This window comes from Cydia splendana, unplaced genomic scaffold (assembly GCF_910591565.1).
Source record: "Cydia splendana unplaced genomic scaffold, ilCydSple1.2 scaffold_47_ctg1, whole genome shotgun sequence".
NCBI classification, from domain to species: domain Eukaryota; kingdom Metazoa; phylum Arthropoda; class Insecta; order Lepidoptera; family Tortricidae; genus Cydia; species Cydia splendana.
In genome coordinates this window covers 1,430,142-1,449,073 of record NW_026946890.1, presented here as the reverse complement: position 1 = coordinate 1,449,073, position 18,932 = coordinate 1,430,142, and the positions used below count along the sequence as shown (strand labels likewise).

Sequence of the window (18,932 nt, the reverse complement as noted above, 5' to 3'; positions counted from 1 at the left end):
AATACAGTTGCGAAAAAATAAGTAAAACATTGTTAATCGTACACTAAACAAAAGTGGTAACAGTGACAGCTCGCTTAGACGTCGTCTTTAAGTATATTATATCTATGGGCGTTTGGCAGCTATTCCGTTCCATTCAGACACCTTATTAAGAACGGAATTTTCAATATTCAATATTAAAAAATAAACGTGTTATAATGATGAAGAGGTAAGTATTAAAATATGAAATATGTATATTTTTCATATTCTTACATTAACAGTAGGTTTTTATGCTGATTACGACGTTTAAAGGAAACTAATATTAACACTCATCAATAAGTAGTCGTGAATTGGAACAAGTATAAATTTAAAAAAATTGGAAAAGTAAAAAGCACTAGTTCGACATAACCAACTTTCCGCACGCTAAACAGCTACGTAAAGTAGCACTTTGTGAGCAACTGTATTAAAATAGTACATTTCGATGCTAGTGCGGAAGGTATGTCATTACTTCACGAGTACCGAGATATCTTGCCACGAGCCGCAGGCGAGTGGGAAGACTCGGGACGAGTGAAGAATGACATTTCCGCACGTGTATCGAACGACGTTTTTTAATACAGTTGCGAAAAAATAAGTAAAACATTGTTAATCGTACACTAAACAAAAGTGGTAACAGTGACAGCTCGCTTAGACGTCGTCTTTAAGTATATTATATCTATGGGCGTTTGGCAGCTATTCCGTTCCATTCAGACACCTTATTAAGAACGGAATTTTCAATATTCAATATTAAAAAATAAACGTGTTATAATGATGAAGAGGTAAGTATTAAAATATGAAATATGTATATTTTTCATATTCTTACATTAACAGTAGGTTTTTATGCTGATTACGACGTTTAAAGGAAACTAATATTAACACTCATCAATAAGTAGTCGTGAATTGGAACAAGTATAAATTTAAAAAATTGGAAAAGTAAAAAGCACTAGTTCGACATAACCAACTTTCCGCACGCTAAACAGCTACGTAAAGTAGCACTTTGTGAGCAACTGTATTAAAAAATATCTTACATACCTAGGTTTGGTTTAGATGATTAAAGTTATATTATTTCACTCAACGGCGCATTTATAATAAAAGTTTTATCTAGAAATATTGAATACGTCTTATTTTGGCGTTTTACTTGTTTTTATAAATGTGGGCATCTCATAGTAGGATGATAAAATCTAGTCAATTAAGTGGATTTCTGCAAAATATCATTAGTTTTAGCAATATGTGAAATAAGCTTTTGAATAAAACGATAATAAACCGATTTCTCGTTCTTTTTCTTATTTTTTATAATATTCGAATAATTATTCGAATATTCGAATATGTCGTCAGAAAAAGTCGAATATTCGAATACCTGAAAGTTTCGAATATTTGCAAGCCCTAATCAAATGATCATGTGTGAATGTATGTATAATATTAATTTAATGAAATGTGTATAATAATTGTAATCAAATCACCTACTTGTAGCCCTCTTACCAGTATATTGCCGTGCCCTTGCAGGGTGTCACATGTATACCTTTATTTATGTTCCATTCCATCCATGTCTGTAATTTGAAATGCAATAAAGTATTCTATTCTAATTCCAAAACTTTGAAGAATTCTATTCTAAATTAAATTATTCGGAATTCTTATATCGGTCACCGCAAAACGGCCAATGTGAGGAGACTACGCTAAATTCAGCTTAGAGCCCGCCCAGCAACAACCAGCCAATGGAAAATATTGAAAAGGCATCCCCTGTAAAACCCATTAATTATTTATCCTTCTTTAAATATTAAACCACCACCTCCAGTAAAACTACCTGTTATGCAAATATTCATGTACTTATTAAGAACGAAATGATTGATAATGAATATCCAAACCATCAAAACTGTAATTTTTTTTCAGTCAGCTTGTACAAGTTTTACTCCAGGCACATGTATTTAGAGTGGTATGTAAATGCACCCATATTTGGTTGTAACATTTTTGTCAATAAACAAACCTGCACGACCTCCATAAATGAAACATCATATAAAAAATATCTACAGCATTGTAAGTACTTGGGCTCGGTAATGTACGCCGATGCCAAAATACAAACAGATATCGAGTCTAGAAAATGGACTATGTAGCAAAAATGTAGACCTCTCACCGGTGTACTCTGATAATCAAAGATGTGTTTACGAAATAGCAATTTGGCTTGCTATATTGTATAGCCTGGATTGTTGACGCGTGCGGGAAGACGATACACAGAAGCTGCATTTAAATAAGCTCAAAATGCTTCGTTGGACTGAAGTTATCACACGCATGGAAAAAGTGAGAAATGGGTGGGCTGATTAGGCAAGCAGAGAATAACATTCTTAATTTTGTGCATTTACTATATATTTTAATCATATATTTATCTCAACATATCCTGACAACTGACAGAAACTCGGAGCTGATTATCAGTACATCAAATTGCGAACTTCGCCCAGTTTCAAAAATATGAAGAAATTTCTAGTCTAAACTAAATTATTCGGATTTAGTATATCAGTCACCGCGAAACTTGGGCTCGGTAATGTACGCCGATGCCAAAATACAGACAGACATCGAGTCTAGAAAAGGACTAGATGGCAAAAATTGAGATCTCTCACCGGTATACTCTGCGAATCAAAGAAGCCGAATTTAAGGGAAGGGTTTACGAGACCACAATTTGGTTTGCTATATTATATAGCCTGGATTTCTAGCCCGTGCGGAAAGATTATGCACAGAAGCTGCATTTAAGTTAGCTCAAAATGTTTTGGTGGACTGAAGTTCTTACACGCATGGGCAAAGTGAGAAACCGTGAGAAACGGGTGTGCTGTTATGGCAAGCAGAGAAGAAGATTCTTAACTTTGTCCATTTACAATATCGTTCAATCATATATTTGTCTCAACTCATCCTGATAACTGAAAGAAACTCGGAGTTGATTATCAGTAAATCAAAATTTAAACTTCGCCCAATTCCAAAACTTTGAAAAATTCTACATTCTAAATTAAATTATTCGGAATTCTTATATCGGTCACCGCAAAACGGCCAATGTGAGGAAACTACGCTAAATGCAGCTTAGAGCCCGCCCAGAAACAATCAGCCAATGGAAAATAATGAAAAGGCATCCCCTGTTAAACCCATTAATTATTTATCCTTGTTTAAATATTAAACCACCACCTCCAGTAAAACTACCTGTTATGCAAATATTCATGTAACTATTAAGAACGACATGATTAATAATGAATATCCAAACCATCTAAACTGTAATTTTTTTTTCAGTAAGCTTGTATAAGTTTTACTCCAGGCACATGTATTTAGAGTGGTATGTAAACATGCACCCATATTTGGTTCTAACATTTTTGTCAATAAACAAACCTGCACGACCTCCATAAATGAAACATCTTATAAAAAATATCTACAGCATTGTAAGTACTTGGGCTCGGTAATGTACGCCGATGCCAAAATACAAACAGATATCCAGACTAGAAAAAGGACTATAAAGCAAAATGGAGACCTCTCACCGGTGTACACTGATAATCAAAGATGCTGATTCTTAAAGATGTGTTTACGAAATCGCAATTTGGCCTGCTATATTATATAGCCTGGATTTTTGACGCATGCGGGAAGACGATACACGAAGGCTGCATTTAAATTAGCTCAATTTGCTTCGTTTATATTTATTCTCTATATTTGTCTCAACACATCCTGACAACTGACAGAACCTTGGAGACGATTATCAGGCCATCAAATTTCAAACTAGGCCCCATTTCAAAAATATGAAGAAATTTCTGCAGTATAAAATAAATTATTCGGAATTCTTATCATATATCGGTCAACGCAAAACGGCAACTGTAAAGAGACTACGCCAAATTCAGCTTTGGCGTCCCCTGTGAAACCCAGCCCGCCCAGCAACAACCAGTCAATGGAAAAAAATATTAAACCACCACCTCCAGTAAAACTACCTGTTATGCAAATATTCAAGTACCTATTAAGAACGAAATGATTGATAATGAATATCCAAACCATCAAATCTGTAATTTTTTTTCAGTCAGCTTGTATAAGTTTTACTCCAGGCACATGTATTTAGAGTGGTATGTAAACATGCACCCATATTTTGTTGTAACATTTTTGTCAATAAACAAACCTGCACGACCTCCATAAATGAGACATGATATAAAAAATATATACAGCATTGTAAGTACTTGGGCTCGGTAATGTACGCCGATGCCAAAATACAAACAGATATCGAGTCTAGAAAAAGAACTATAACGCAAAATGGAGACCTTTCACCGGTGTACTCTGATAATCAAAGATGCTGATTCTTAAGGATGTGTTTACGAAATCGCAATTTGGCCTGCTATATTATATAGCCTAGATTGTTGACGCGTGCGGGAAGACGATACACAAAGGCTGCATTTAAATGAGCTCAATATGCTTCGTTGGACTAAAGTTATTACACGCATGGAAAAAGTGAGAAATGGGTGGGCTGATATGGCAAGCAGATAATAAGATTTTTAATTTTGTGCATCTACTATAGGCATATTTTAATCATATATTTGTCTCAACACATCCTGACAACTGACAGAACCTTGGAGACGATTATCAGGACATCAAATTTCGTACTAGGCCCCATTTCAAAAATATGAAGAAATTTCTGCAGTCTAAAATAAATTATTAGAAATTCTTATAATATATCGGTCACCGCAAAACAGCAACTGTAAGGAGACTACGCCAAATTCAGCTTTGGCGTCCCCTGTGAAAACCAGCCCGCCCAGCAACAACCAGTCAATGGAAAATAAGGGAAAGTCATCCACTGTGAAACCCATTAATTATTTATCCTTCTTTAACCATCAAAGCGCCACCTTCAGTAAAACTACCTGCTATGCAATTATGCATGTACTTATTTAGAACGAAGTGATTGATAATGAATATCCAAACCAACAAAACTGTATTTTTTTTTTTCAATCAGCTTGTATAAGTTTTACTCCAGGCACTTGTATTTAGAGTAGTGTGTATACATGCACCCATATTTGGTTGTAACTTTTTGACATTAAACAAACCTGCACGACCTCCATAAATGAAACATCATATAAAAAACATCTACAGCATTGTAAGTACTTGGGCTCGGTAATGTACGCCGATGCCAAAATTCAAACAGATATCGAGTCTAGAAAATGGACTATTTAGCAAAAATGTAGACCTCTCACCGGTGTACTCTGATAATCAAAGATGTGTTTATGAAATAGCAATTTTGCTTGCTATATTGTATAGCCTGGATTGTTGACGACGCGTGCGGGAAGACGATACACAGAAGCTGCATTTAAATAAGCTCAAAATGCTTCGTTGGATTGAAGTTATTACACGCATGGAAAAAGTGAGAAATGGGTGGGCTGATATGGCAAGCAGAGAATAAGATTTTTAATTTTGTGCATTTACTATAGGTATATTTTAATCATATATTTGTCTAAACACATCTTGACAACTTACAGAACCTTGGAGACGATTATCAGGACATCAAATTTAAAACTTCGCCCAGTTTCAAAAATATGAAGAAATTTCTACAGACTAAACTAAATTATTCGGATTTAGTATATCAGTCACCGCGAAACTTGGGCTCGGTAATGTACGCCGATGCCAAAATACAGACAGACATCGTGTCTAGAAAAAGGACTAGATGGCAAAAGTGGAGATCTCTCACCGTTATACTCTGCGAATCAAAGATGCCGAATTTAAGGGAAGGGTTTACGAGACCACAATTTGGCTTGCTATATTATATAGCCTGGATTTCTAGCCCGTACGGGAAGATTATATACAGAAGCTGCATTTAAATGAGCTCAAAATGCTTTGGGGGACTGAAATTCTTACACGCATGGGCAAAGTGAGAAACGGGTGTGCTTTTATGGCAAGCAGAGAAGAAGATTCTTAACTTTGTCCATTTACAATATCGTTTAATCATATATTTGTCTCAACTCATCCTGATAACTGACAGAAACTCGGAGTTGATTATCAGTGAATCAAAATTTAAACTTCGCCCAATTCCAAAACTTTGAAGAATACTACATTCTAAATTAAATTACTTGGAATTCTTATATCGGTCACCGCAAAACGGCCAATGTGAGGAATCTACGCTAAATTCAGCTTAGAGCCCGCCCAGCAACAACCAGCCAATGGAAAATAATGAAAAGGCATCCCCTGTTAAACCCATTAATTATTTATCCTTCTTTAAATATTAAACCACCACCTCCAGTAAAACTACCTGTTATGCAAATATTCATGTACCTATTAAGAACGAAATGATTGATAATGAATATCCAAACCATCAAATCTGTATTTTTTTTTCAATCAGCTTGTATAAGTTTTACTCCAGGCACTTGTATTTAGAGTAGTGTGTAAACATGCACCCATATTTGGTTGTAACTTTTTGATATTAAACAAACCTGCACGACCTCCATAAATGAAACATCATATAAAAAATATCTACAGCATTGTAAGTACTTGGGCTCGGTAATGTACGCCGATGCCAAAATACAAACAGATATCGAGTCTAGAAAATGGACTATTTAGCAAAAATGTAGACCTCTCACCGGTGTACTCTGATAATCAAAGATGTGTTTACGAAATAGCAATTTGGCTTGCTATATTGTATAGCCTGGATTGTTGACGCGTGCGGGAAGACGATACACATAAGCTGCATTTAAATAAGCTCAAAATGCTTCGTTGGACTGAAGTTATTACACGCATGGAAAAATGAGAAATGGGTGGGCTGATTAAGCAAGCAGAGAATAACATTCTTAATTTTGTTCATTTACTATATATTTTAATCATATATTTGTCTCAACACATCCTGACAACCGACAGAATCTCGGAGCTGATTATCAGTACATCAAATTTTGAACATCGCCCAGTTTCAAAAATATGAAGAAATTTCTACAGTCTAAACTATATTATTCGGATTTACTATATCAGTCACCGCGAAACTTGGGCTCGGTAATGTACGCCGATGCCAAAATAAAGACAGACATCGTGTCTAGAAAAAGGACTAGATAGCAAAAATAGAGATCTCTCACCGGTATACTCTGCGAATCAAAGATGCCGAATTTAAGGGAAGGGTTGACGAGACCACAATTTGGCTTGCTATATTATATAGCCTGGATTTCTAGCCCGTGCGGGAAGATTATGCACAGAAGCTGCATTTAAATGAGCTAAAAATGCTTTGGTGGACTGAAGTTCTTACACGCATGGGCAAAGTGAGAAACGGGTGTGCTGTTATGGCAAGCAGAGAAGAAGATGTTTAACTTTGTCCATTTACAATATCGTTCAATCATATATTTGTCTCAACTCATTCTGATAACTGACAGAAACTCGGAGTTGATTATCAGTAAATCAAAATTTAAACTTCGCCTAGTTCCAAAACTTTGAACAATTTTACATTCTAAATTCAATTATTCGGAATTCTTATATCGGTCACCGCAAAACGACCAATGTGCGGTAGACCCGTTTGTGTAATTAAATATGTGTACAAAACGCGAGAGTTTAAAGTGTTATAATGTGAGGAAACTACGCTAAATTCAGCTTAGAGCCCGCCCAGCAACAACCAGCCAATGGAAAATAATGAAAAGACATCCCCTGTTAAACCCATTAATTATTTATCCTTCTTTAAATATTAAACCACCACCTCCAGTAAAACTACCTGTTATGCAAATATTCAAGTACCTATTTGTGACGTCCAGGCTCCGTTGTGTACTGGGTGATCAAATGAAACAACTGTTATCACTCGTGCACTCCGCCAGCTACCCACTCGCCATGACACTTCTCCACGGAGTGAAGCTAGCGGGTAGTTGCGTCGTACTGTTTATTGTGTAATCGTCACATCTCTCCCTTTTTATAATGATTTATTTATTTTACTTTATATATTTATCATGCAACAATAGTTCAGTTTATCGTATTATCTTATACTCGCTAGGTTAATTTATTTTTCCAATCTAGGTATACTACCACCGGTTCGGAAAGGTTAACCTCAGACCCAAGAAGAACCGGCGTAAGAAACTCGGCGAGGTGTGGATGTATTCATTTTACAACAGTTAAATAATAAATATTTTCCAACACTAGCAAGCCTTTAAATCTGTAAAACTATTATTTTACTTTTACAATTTCTTCTTAGGTGTCAGTCCTTCTCCTTCTCCTATTTGCAGTTTTGAGTTTTTTATTCAATTGCTTATAACTCAAAGATTTACTTTTCCTTTTGATGCTTACACATTTCCAGGTATTTTCATTAGCATACAATATAATATTTGCCTAATTAATACCTATTTCATGATTTAGGTACAATAACATTGTAAGCTTGCCAAGCGTCTTGGACATTAGTTACTTATTGGCAATAACTGATTGACTCTGTTTTACTAGTCTTGTATGATGTTAATATATATAATGCAATTTAAAATAGTTGAAGATAATCCAAGGTCAAATAGAGTAGGAATGTTACATTCGTTGTAGAGGTACCACGTCAAGTATGATTAGTTTTACTTATGAATAGGTTAAGCAAACAATAATCTATATAAATAGATTTATATATTATTAATTTGTTAGGTACCTACTAAGATTTACCTGCCTATTTGACCATTATTATTATTAATTGCATTGCATACATATCTAATTATCGTTCTTTAATTATAATACATGAATAATATAATCTTGACATCAATTAATCCAAATATTTATTTTATTAATTTTATTGCTCAAAAAGTAACACAGCAAATATAATATCGAATGTAATATTATTCTAGCAACTTACTTATGCGAAGAATCATAATTACAATTTATGTTATGAAAATAACGTAACACTTTACTAATTGAAAGCTGATTTTTCAATTGAATTGTGACCAGTAAGTATTGTATTATTATTTCCACAATAATTACTGTCAGACTGTCACATAAATATTATTATTTGTACTTGTACACTTTTTCTTCGGTTTATTTCAATTACTTGCAACATATTTTATAAACCTGAAACATAGGTATACACCTTGTATGTCTGCTTCCTATATCCTGCCATTGGTAAGTATGTCATTTAATTTCAATAAACATCTTCCAACGAACCAATGGAATTCCATTATTCTAACCATGATCCCATGAAATACTGAGTACACCAGAGTACAGTTCGAATGTTTAGGTCCTTTACCATTTTATCGTTACGTTTAAAATTTCTAAATGATAAGACCTAGGTTTTTGGTCTTTTGAGTCTTAGTGCTCAATTAGTACAATAAATGTGTACTCTTGGGTAGATCAATGAAGTGGTTCAAGCTACAACTTTGATCTACTAGTTTTACTTAATTAGTTAGCCTCAACAAATTAAACATCAGGCAAACTGTCATTGAGAGCGATCAAAATCACGGTTAATTCGAATACTTATTGTTTTTATTTTATAATGTGTAGGTACCTACACACAGTATTTAGTTATTTGTTTCTGTTTTGATTTAATGTATCGGTGCTGAGACTATGTATAATTTCTAATGTATGTATTGTCTCAACCGCATACCTAAGCGTTTTGGCATCCTTAATTATTGTAAGTTTATGCATGTGACTGAAATAAGGAAATATATTTTCCGGTAAAGTGCCTTTTTTAATTACACTTAATTATAATTAGTCATCACATCACACACATCACTCATCTTCATCTGAGTAGGTGTACCTACTACCTAGGTAGTTAAAAAGGAACTTCGTCATCTACACTGTTAACCGACAAAAGTCGTATGTCTATTTACAAGACATTAGGTTAACTGCTGGTCACTAGAGTTTTTTCTGTTAGTACCTTAGTCATGGTTGCCTTGGGTATAGTTTCGTAGTTTAGTTAAGTAAGCAGTGCTTCCTCACCGTGTAAGGCTCCCCGCATCGCCACTTCAGTTTTTACAGCATTGACTTTAGGTACTACATGACATGATGTATTATGACAGGCCCAGCGTCTATTTACGTACCTGTTGTACTTGGGTTTGTAATTGAGCTTTGCCCTGATTATTATTCTACAGAATCATGTATTCCGGCTCTAAAATAGATTGGAATTGGGATTTATTATATGAAATCTGGGTCATATACGATTTTGAAGAATTGTATATCCTCATCTATTTATAGGTTTTATTTGGGCAGTTTAGGCATGCCTCTGTGTTCCACAATTTCCACGGCTACTTACGCAGAATGCATTATTACTCTTATCCTGGTCACCTGCTTGTTTCTCTTAAACTATAATTTAACCTGTCTTCTAACTATTCCAACAGGATTGCTACAACAATCTTTAACCGGAATACCGTCTAAGTCGTCGTATAATATATTTAAGCTGATACATTAAGTTCTTACCCATACGAACATCTGCAAAATGCAGTAAATTTATGATACGGGTATAGGTTAGAAGAAGGTTAAATTGTAATACTTTACAGGAAATGTTTTCCAACTGCCGTATTTTTTTTTTTGTATAATTGAAATCTATCCTGAATCTACATTAGTAGATATGCCTATTCCCGAGGCCATCCATCTATACCTACGCCTTAAGTTAACTGGAACAGTAGGCAGAGGCACTAAACTGCTTATTATATAATTTCGAATTCAATAAATACATTACATAATAGGAGGTCACTCTATACTAACATAATGTCAGTTTATGACTATTTTGCCTCCCTATTAAGTTTTGGTGGGCTAAAGAATCCATCTAATGGTGGTATCTAGGACATTTTGGATGACCTAAAACAAGATACTATCGTTAGTACCAACCAACACTATATCGCGTCAGTTTACTTTTAAGTACTATGTTGTACTAATTTGGACGACCTATAACAAAAGGTCCTATCGTTAGTACCAACCACCACTATCGCGTCTACTAGACTAGTTACTAGGTACATTTGACTCTTTTGGTTTGTTAGTACCAGTCCAACATTCAACTTACTAATTATTCTCTGTTTGTATCGCAGGTAAGTGTTATGATTTCGCTTATCATTTCTTTTGTTTTGCTAGTACTAGTTGAACGTTTCAACCTACTAATTATTACTTATACCAACTGCAGCATAGATGTGATGTACAGTTTACTTCTTGCAATTTATTTTTCTTGTTAGTCCGACTCCGACTTACTAATCAATTCATTTGATGCTGAGTTTACGTGTCTACTCCTACAGTAAAACAATAACAAAGCCCTCGGCATTCATCAGTCTAAGTACGCTATCTATAGTTCTTGACTCACTTGATATCGTAACGGTCCTTGATAATTTAACTGGTCCGTTACCTGTTAGCATTGTTTATTATCATAAACAGCACATACCTATGTATATATGCCTTCGCCTTTGTACTTCTTACTAATTGTATGTTATTTTTGATATGTCTTTTTGTACAATAAAGAGTTTACTACTACTACTACTACTACTATATGAATACATGTTAAATCGACACCAAGTTAACATCGATTCATACCCATATCGTGCTATAAATAGCATTTCAATTGATTATAACTGGTTATTTTAACCGAACAATATTTCTTTTAGGACATAAGGTCCATAAAATGTATACAACTATACCGACTTGATATGCAGGTTTCTCTATACGTTCCGTCATGTAAAAATATCTTAGTATTTAATTACACGACTAAATAGGTCGGTATATTTTAAGTATGAAGGTAGTTTGATTATTTACCCTTTATATCATATGAATTCTAATATACGATTTTGAGTCAGAAAATAAACCATGTACCATCTGTATTTGTAACACGCAAACCATCAGCATATTCGTTTCTGTCATTTCATGGAAAAATTCATGGCTAATACGTCGGTGCCACATCATAGGAATAATGTAACATGAGTACATTATTTTTTGTAGTGACCCCAATTATTGATCTATCTTGCATTGATTACACTTTTGGATTTACATTTGGTAACCAGGCTCACGCACAGTAGCCATTGTCAAAGAGTTAGTGTAATAAGCACGCGTATATTTCTTCTTTGCTTAGTAAACATTCCTCCCGAGCTACGTATCATCAATTATTTACTCAATAATAGTTGTAAAGTTAACCACTGTTCTTATTTAAACAGTCGACAAAATCAACTGTGCATATACATAATTGTTTTTATTAACATTGATTGTAAACAAAACTATAAAATTAGGTATAGGTACTAGATCTACGTTTTTACAGTAATATTTAAATTCTGCATTAGTTTCTTTAATACTCCTCTTACGTGAGTTTGGAATTTCATAACCTACTTACGTAAGTACCGCCTAACAAAATCGTTGCAGTTTTAATATTTTCGGTACGTCAATCGTTACACAGAATATCACCTCGCCCAAAATTTTGTATTACCTGAATACAATCGGCAGCTCGGGAGGAAATGGACAAATACGGTAGCTACCTATTAGGTTAGGATTTCCATACCTTAGATTTGTTTTTTTTTTCCGCCACCGTTACCTTTCCTTTCCGTAATTTTTTGTAATATTTTACCCTCGTCGCCATCTGTGACGTCCAGGCTCCGTTGTGTACTGGGTGATCAAATGAAACAACTGTTATCACTCGTGCACTCCGCCAGCTACCCACTCGCCATGACACTTCTCCACGGAGTGAAGCTAGCGGGTAGTTGCGTCGTACTGTTTATTGTGTAATCGTCACACTATTAAGAACGAAATGATTGATAATGAATATCCAAACCATCAAATCTGTAATTTTTTTTCAGTCAGCTTGTATAAGTTTTACTCCAGGCACATGTATTTAGAGTGGTATGTAAACATGCACCCATATTTTGTTGTAACATTTTTGTCAATAAACAAACCTGCACGACCTCCATAAATGAGACATGATATAAAAAATATATACAGCATTGTAAGTACTTGGGCTCGGTAATGTACGCCGATGCCAAAATACAAACAGATATCGAGTCTAGAAAAAGAACTATAACGCAAAATGGAGACCTTTCACCGGTGTACTCTGATAATCAAAGATGCTGATTCTTAAGGATGTGTTTACGAAATCGCAATTTGGCCTGCTATATTATATAGCCTAGATTGTTGACGCGTGCGGGAAGACGATACACAAAGGCTGCATTTAAATGAGCTCAATATGCTTCGTTGGACTAAAGTTATTACACGCATGGAAAAAGTGAGAAATGGGTGGGCTGATATGGCAAGCAGATAATAAGATTTTTAATTTTGTGCATCTACTATAGGCATATTTTAATCATATATTTGTCTCAACACATCCTGACAACTGACAGAACCTTGGAGACGATTATCAGGACATCAAATTTCGTACTAGGCCCCATTTCAAAAATATGAAGAAATTTCTGCAGTCTAAAATAAATTATTAGAAATTCTTATAATATATCGGTCACCGCAAAACAGCAACTGTAAGGAGACTACGCCAAATTCAGCTTTGGCGTCCCCTGTGAAAACCAGCCCGCCCAGCAACAACCGGTCAATGGAAAATAAGGGAAAGTCATCCCCTGTGGAACCCATTAATTATTTATCCTTCTTTAACCATTAAACCGCCACCTCCATGCTGTCCAGTAAAACTACCTGATATGCAATTATGCATGTACTTATTTAGAACGAAGTGATTGATAATGAATATCCAAACCAACAAAACTGTATTTTTTATTCAATCAGCTTGTATAAGTTTTACTCCAAGCACTTGTATTTAGAGTAGTGTGTATACATGCACCCATATTTGGTTGTAACTTTTTGACATTAAACAAACCTGCACGACCTCCATAAATGAAACATCATATAAAAAATATCTACAGCATTGTAAGTACTTGGGCTCGGTAATGTACGCCGATGCCAGAATTCAAACAGATATCGAGTCTAGAAAATTGACTATTTAGCAAAAATGTAGACCTCTCACCGGTGTACTCTGATAATCAAAGATGTGTTTATGAAATAGCAATTTGGCTTGCTATATTGTATAGCCTGGATTGTTGACGCGTGCGGGAAAACGATACACAGAAGCTGCATTTAAATAGGGTAAACCCTCCAGTGAATGAACACCCCCCAGTGAATGAACAAAATCACGTTTTTTGTCTAAAATAAGAAATATAGCAATTTCTACCACTTGTCGTATTTTTTTTCTTATTAACAACTCTATTTCCTATGCAATTTCAACCCCTGCTAAATTTATTTTCGACCAGTTTGAACGTGACTGGCGTTTAAAGTTTACGTATTTCTGGTTTTGAAGTTTTGTATGCAAAAATTATATCCCAGATAAGAACAGTGTACGTTTGGAGCAACATATGAAGTGCTTATTTAATGTTTACCTATACAAAGTTTGGTTATTTGGTTAGATTATGAGTTAAACCTTCTACAAATGTACACTTTGTCGACGTATTATGTGATTAAGTCTTTATTTTTTATAGTTCCAATACTGGCTTATCAAATGTTCTGAAACCAGTAAATGAACGGTGTGTTCATTTACTGGTGTCGTCTAGATATATATTTTTTTCTAAATTTATGTGTTAACGAATTGGTATTGAGCTTGTTTTTTGTGATCCTGCATAGAAAATGATTCTGATTCTTTCAGCCAGTACTGGAACAAACAAAATTTCTATAGTCCATTTACTGGATTTTTCATTCCTATGTATGAACAATACAACATTTGGGGTGTTCATTTATAAGATTTCTACTAATTCTATGTTTGAACAATGTAACCACGAACAATGCAATGACAAGTTTATTATTTTAAGCATTATTTGCTAATCCTAACTTTTTTCATCAGAATATGCTGATTGTTTCTTGTTTTAAAGATCGATTCTCTTTTTCTTAATAATATGTAATAGGTTCTGGTGAATAACCATCATTTTATTACATTCTAATCTATTTGAAATCAATATGGAGGGGATAAAAATATATGAACGCTTTCGCTATACCTACTAAAATAGAGCTGGAAACGTTTATAGTGTTAAAAATGTTTTTGTAAAGCTGATTAAAAATATCTAAATGATGTTCATTCACTGGATTTTGCGGTGTTCATTCACTAGTTTTTATGTTCATTCATTAGGTTTTTGGGTACTTTTTGATAAATTCTGCTATAACTCAAAAACTATGAAAGTAATAAAAAATCGCAGAAATTACTTTCTTATTTATTAAATGAGGATTCATTAAATTGCAGATAATTATTGAAATTATTAATGAATGCTGAGAAATGATTTTTCAAACTTGGATAATTCCTTAAGTGTTCATTCATTGGAGGTCTTACCCTAAGCTCAAAATGCTTCGTTGGATTGAAGTTATTACACGCATGGAAAAAGTGAGAAATGGGTGGGCTGATATGGCAAGCAGAGAATAAGATTTTTAATTTTGTGCATTTACTATAGGTATATTTTAATCATATATTTGTCTCAACACATCCTGACAACTGACAGAAACTTGGAGACGATTATCAGGACATCAAATTTCGAACTAGGCCCCATTTCAAAAATATGAAGAAATTTCTGCAGTCTAAAATAAATTATTCGGAATTCCTATCATATATCGGTCAACGCAAAACGGCAACTGTAAAGAGACTACGCCAAATCCAGCTTTGGCGTCCCCTGTGAAACCCAGCCCGCCCAGCAACAACCAGTCAATGGAAAATAAGGGAAAGTCATCCCCTGTGAGACCCATTAATTATTTATCCTTCTTTAACCATCAAACCGCCACCTCCAGTAAAACTACCTGCTATGCAATTATGCATGTACTTATTTAGAACGAAGTGATTGATAATGAATATCCAAACCAACAAAACTGTATTTTTTTTTCAATCAGCTTGTATAAGTTTTACTCCAGGCACTTGGCACTTGTATTTAGAGTAGTGTGTATACATGCACCCATATTTGGTTGTAACTTTTTGACATTAAACAAACCTGCACGATCTTCATAAATGAAACATTATATAAAAAATAATTACAGCATTGTAAGTACTTGGGCTCGGTAATGTACGCCGATGCCAAAATTCAAACAGATATCGAGTCTAGAAAATGGACTATTTAGCAAAAATGTAGACCTCTCACCAGTGTACTCTGATAATCAAAGATGTGTTTATGAAATAGCAATTTGGCTTGCTATATTGTATAGCCTGGATTGTTAACGCGTGCGGGAAGACGATACACAGAAGCTGCATTTAAATAAGCTAAAAATGCTTCGTTGGATTGAAGTTATTACACGCATGGAAAAAGTGAGAAATGGGTGGGCTGATATGGCAAGCAGAGAATAAGATTTTTTATTTTGTGCATTTACTATAGGTATATTTTAATCATATATTTGTCTCAACACATCCTGACAACTGACAGAACCATGGAGATGATTATCAGGACATCAAATTTAAAACTTCGCCCAGTTTCAAAAATATGAAGAAATTTCTACAGTCTAAACTAAATTATTCGGATTTAGTATATCAGTCACCGCGAAACTTGGGCTCGGTAATGTACGCCGATGCCAAAATACAGACAGACATCGTGTCTAGAAAAAGGACTAGATGGCAAAAGTGGAGATCTCTCACCGGTATTCTCTGCGAATCAAATATGAATATAAGGGAAGGGTTTACGAGACCACAATTTGGCTTGCTATATCATATAGCCTGGATTTCTAGCCCGTACGGGAAGATTATATACAGAAGCTGCATTTAAATGAGCTCAAAATGCTTTGGGGGACTGAAGTTCTTACACGCATGGGCAAAGTGAGAAACGGGTGTGCTGTTATGGCAAGCAGAGAAGAAGATTCTTAACTTTGTCCATTTACAATATCGTTTAATCATATATTTGTCTCAACTCATCCTGATAACTGACAGAAACTCGGAGTTGATTATCAGTGAATCAAAATTTAAACTTCGCCCAATTCCAAAACTTTGAAGAATTCTACATTCTAAATTAAATTACTTGGAATTCTTATATCGGTCACCGCAAAACGGCCAATGTGAGGAATCTACGCTAAATTCAGCTTAGAGCCCGCCCAGCAACAACCAGCCAATGGAAAATAATGAAAAGGCATCCCCTGTTAAACCCATTAATTATTTATCCTTCTTTAAATATTAAACCACCACCTCCAGTAAAACTACCTGTTACGCAAATATTCATGTACCTATTAAGAACGAAATTATTGATAATGAATATCCAAACCATCAAAATTTGGTAATCAAAGATGATCTGATAATCAAAGATGTGTTTACGAAATAGCAATTTGGCTTGCTATATTGTATAGCCTGGATTGTTGACGCGTGCGGGAAGACGATACACAGAAGCTGCATTTAAATAAGCTCAAAATGCTTCGTTGGACTGAAGTTATTACACGCATGGAAAAAGTGAGAAATGGGTGGGCTGATTAGGCAAGCAGAGAATAAGATTTTTAATTTTGTGCATTTACTATATATTTTAATCATATATTTGTCTCAACACATCCTGACAACTGACAGAAACTCGGAGCTGATTATCAGTACATCAAATTTCGAACTTCGCCCAGTTTAAAAAATATGAAGAAATTCCTACAGTCTAAACTAAATTATTCGGATTTAGTATATCAGTCACCGCGAAATTTGGGCTCGGTAATGTACGCCGATGCCAAAATACAGACAGACATCGTGTCTAGAAAAAGGACTAGATGGCAAAAATGGAGATCTCTCACCGGTATACTCTGCGAATCAAAGATGCCGAATTTAAGGGGAGGGTTTACGAGACCACAATTTGGCTTGCTATATTATATAGCCTGGATTTCTAGCCCGTGCGTGAAAATTATACACAGAAGTTGCATTTAAATGAGCTCAAAATGCTTTGGGGGACTGAAGTTCTTACACGCATGGGCAAAGTGAGAAACGGGTGTGCTGTTATGGCAAGCAGAGAAGAAGATTCTTAACTTTATCCATTTACAATATCGTTCAATCATATATTTGTCTCAACTCATCCTGATAACTGACAGAAACTCGGAGTTGATTATCAGTAAATCAAAATTTAAACTTCGCCCAGTTCCAAAACTTTGAAGAATTCTACATTCTAAATTAAATTATTCGGAATTCTTATATCGGTCACCGCAAAACGGCCAATGTGAGGAAACTACGCTAAATTAGGCTTAGAGCCCGCCCAGCAACAACCAGCCAATGGAAAATAATGAAAATACATCCTCTGTTAAACCCATTAATTATTTATCCGTCTTTAAATATTAAACCACCACCTCCAGTAAAACTACATGTTATGCAAATATTCATGAACATATTAAGAACGAAATGATTGATAATGAATATCCAAACCATCAAAACTGTAATTTTTTTTCAGTCAGCTTGTATAAGTTTTACTCCAGGCACATGTATTTAGAGTGGTATGTAAACATGCACCCATATTTGGTTGTAACATTTTTGTCAATAAACAAACCTGCACGACCTCCATAAATGACACATCATATAACCTAGAACCTCTCACCGGTTTACTTTGATAATCTAAGATGCTGATTCTTAAGGATGTGTTTACGAAATCGCAATTTGGCCTGCTATATTATATAGCCTGGATTGTTGACGCGTGCGGGAAGACGATACACAAAGGCTGCATTTAAATGAGCTCAATATGATTCGTTGGACTAAAGTTATTACACGCATGGAAAAAGTGAGAAATGGGTGGGCTGATATGGCAAGCAGAGAATAAAATTTTTAATTTTGTGCAATACTATAGGTATATTTAAATCATATATTTGTCTCCACACATCCTGACAACTGACAGAAACTTGGAGACGATTATCAGGACATCAAATTTCGAACTTCGCCCAGTTTCATGCCCCATTTAAAAAATATGAAGAAATTTCTGCAGTCTAAAATAAATTATTCGGAATTCTTATAATATATCGGCACCGCAAAACAGCAACTGTTAGGAGACTACGCCAAATTCAGCTTTGGCATATCCTGTGAAACGCAGCCCGCCCAGCAACAACCAGCCAATGGAAATTAAGGAAAAGTCATCCCCTGTGAA

The 18,932-nt window shown here is 34.9% G+C and overlaps 1 long non-coding RNA gene across 1 annotated transcript in view; it reads left to right on the top strand.

The window, feature by feature from the left end:
- Positions 1-246: 246 nt before the first annotated feature.
- LOC134805655 (uncharacterized) overlaps positions 247-18,932 on the top strand; it is a 174,012-nt gene continuing 155,326 nt past the window's right edge. Inside the window, exon 1 of the long non-coding RNA XR_010146348.1 lies at positions 247-791. This is a non-coding gene — a long non-coding RNA (uncharacterized LOC134805655). The remainder of the gene's footprint in view (positions 792-18,932) is intronic.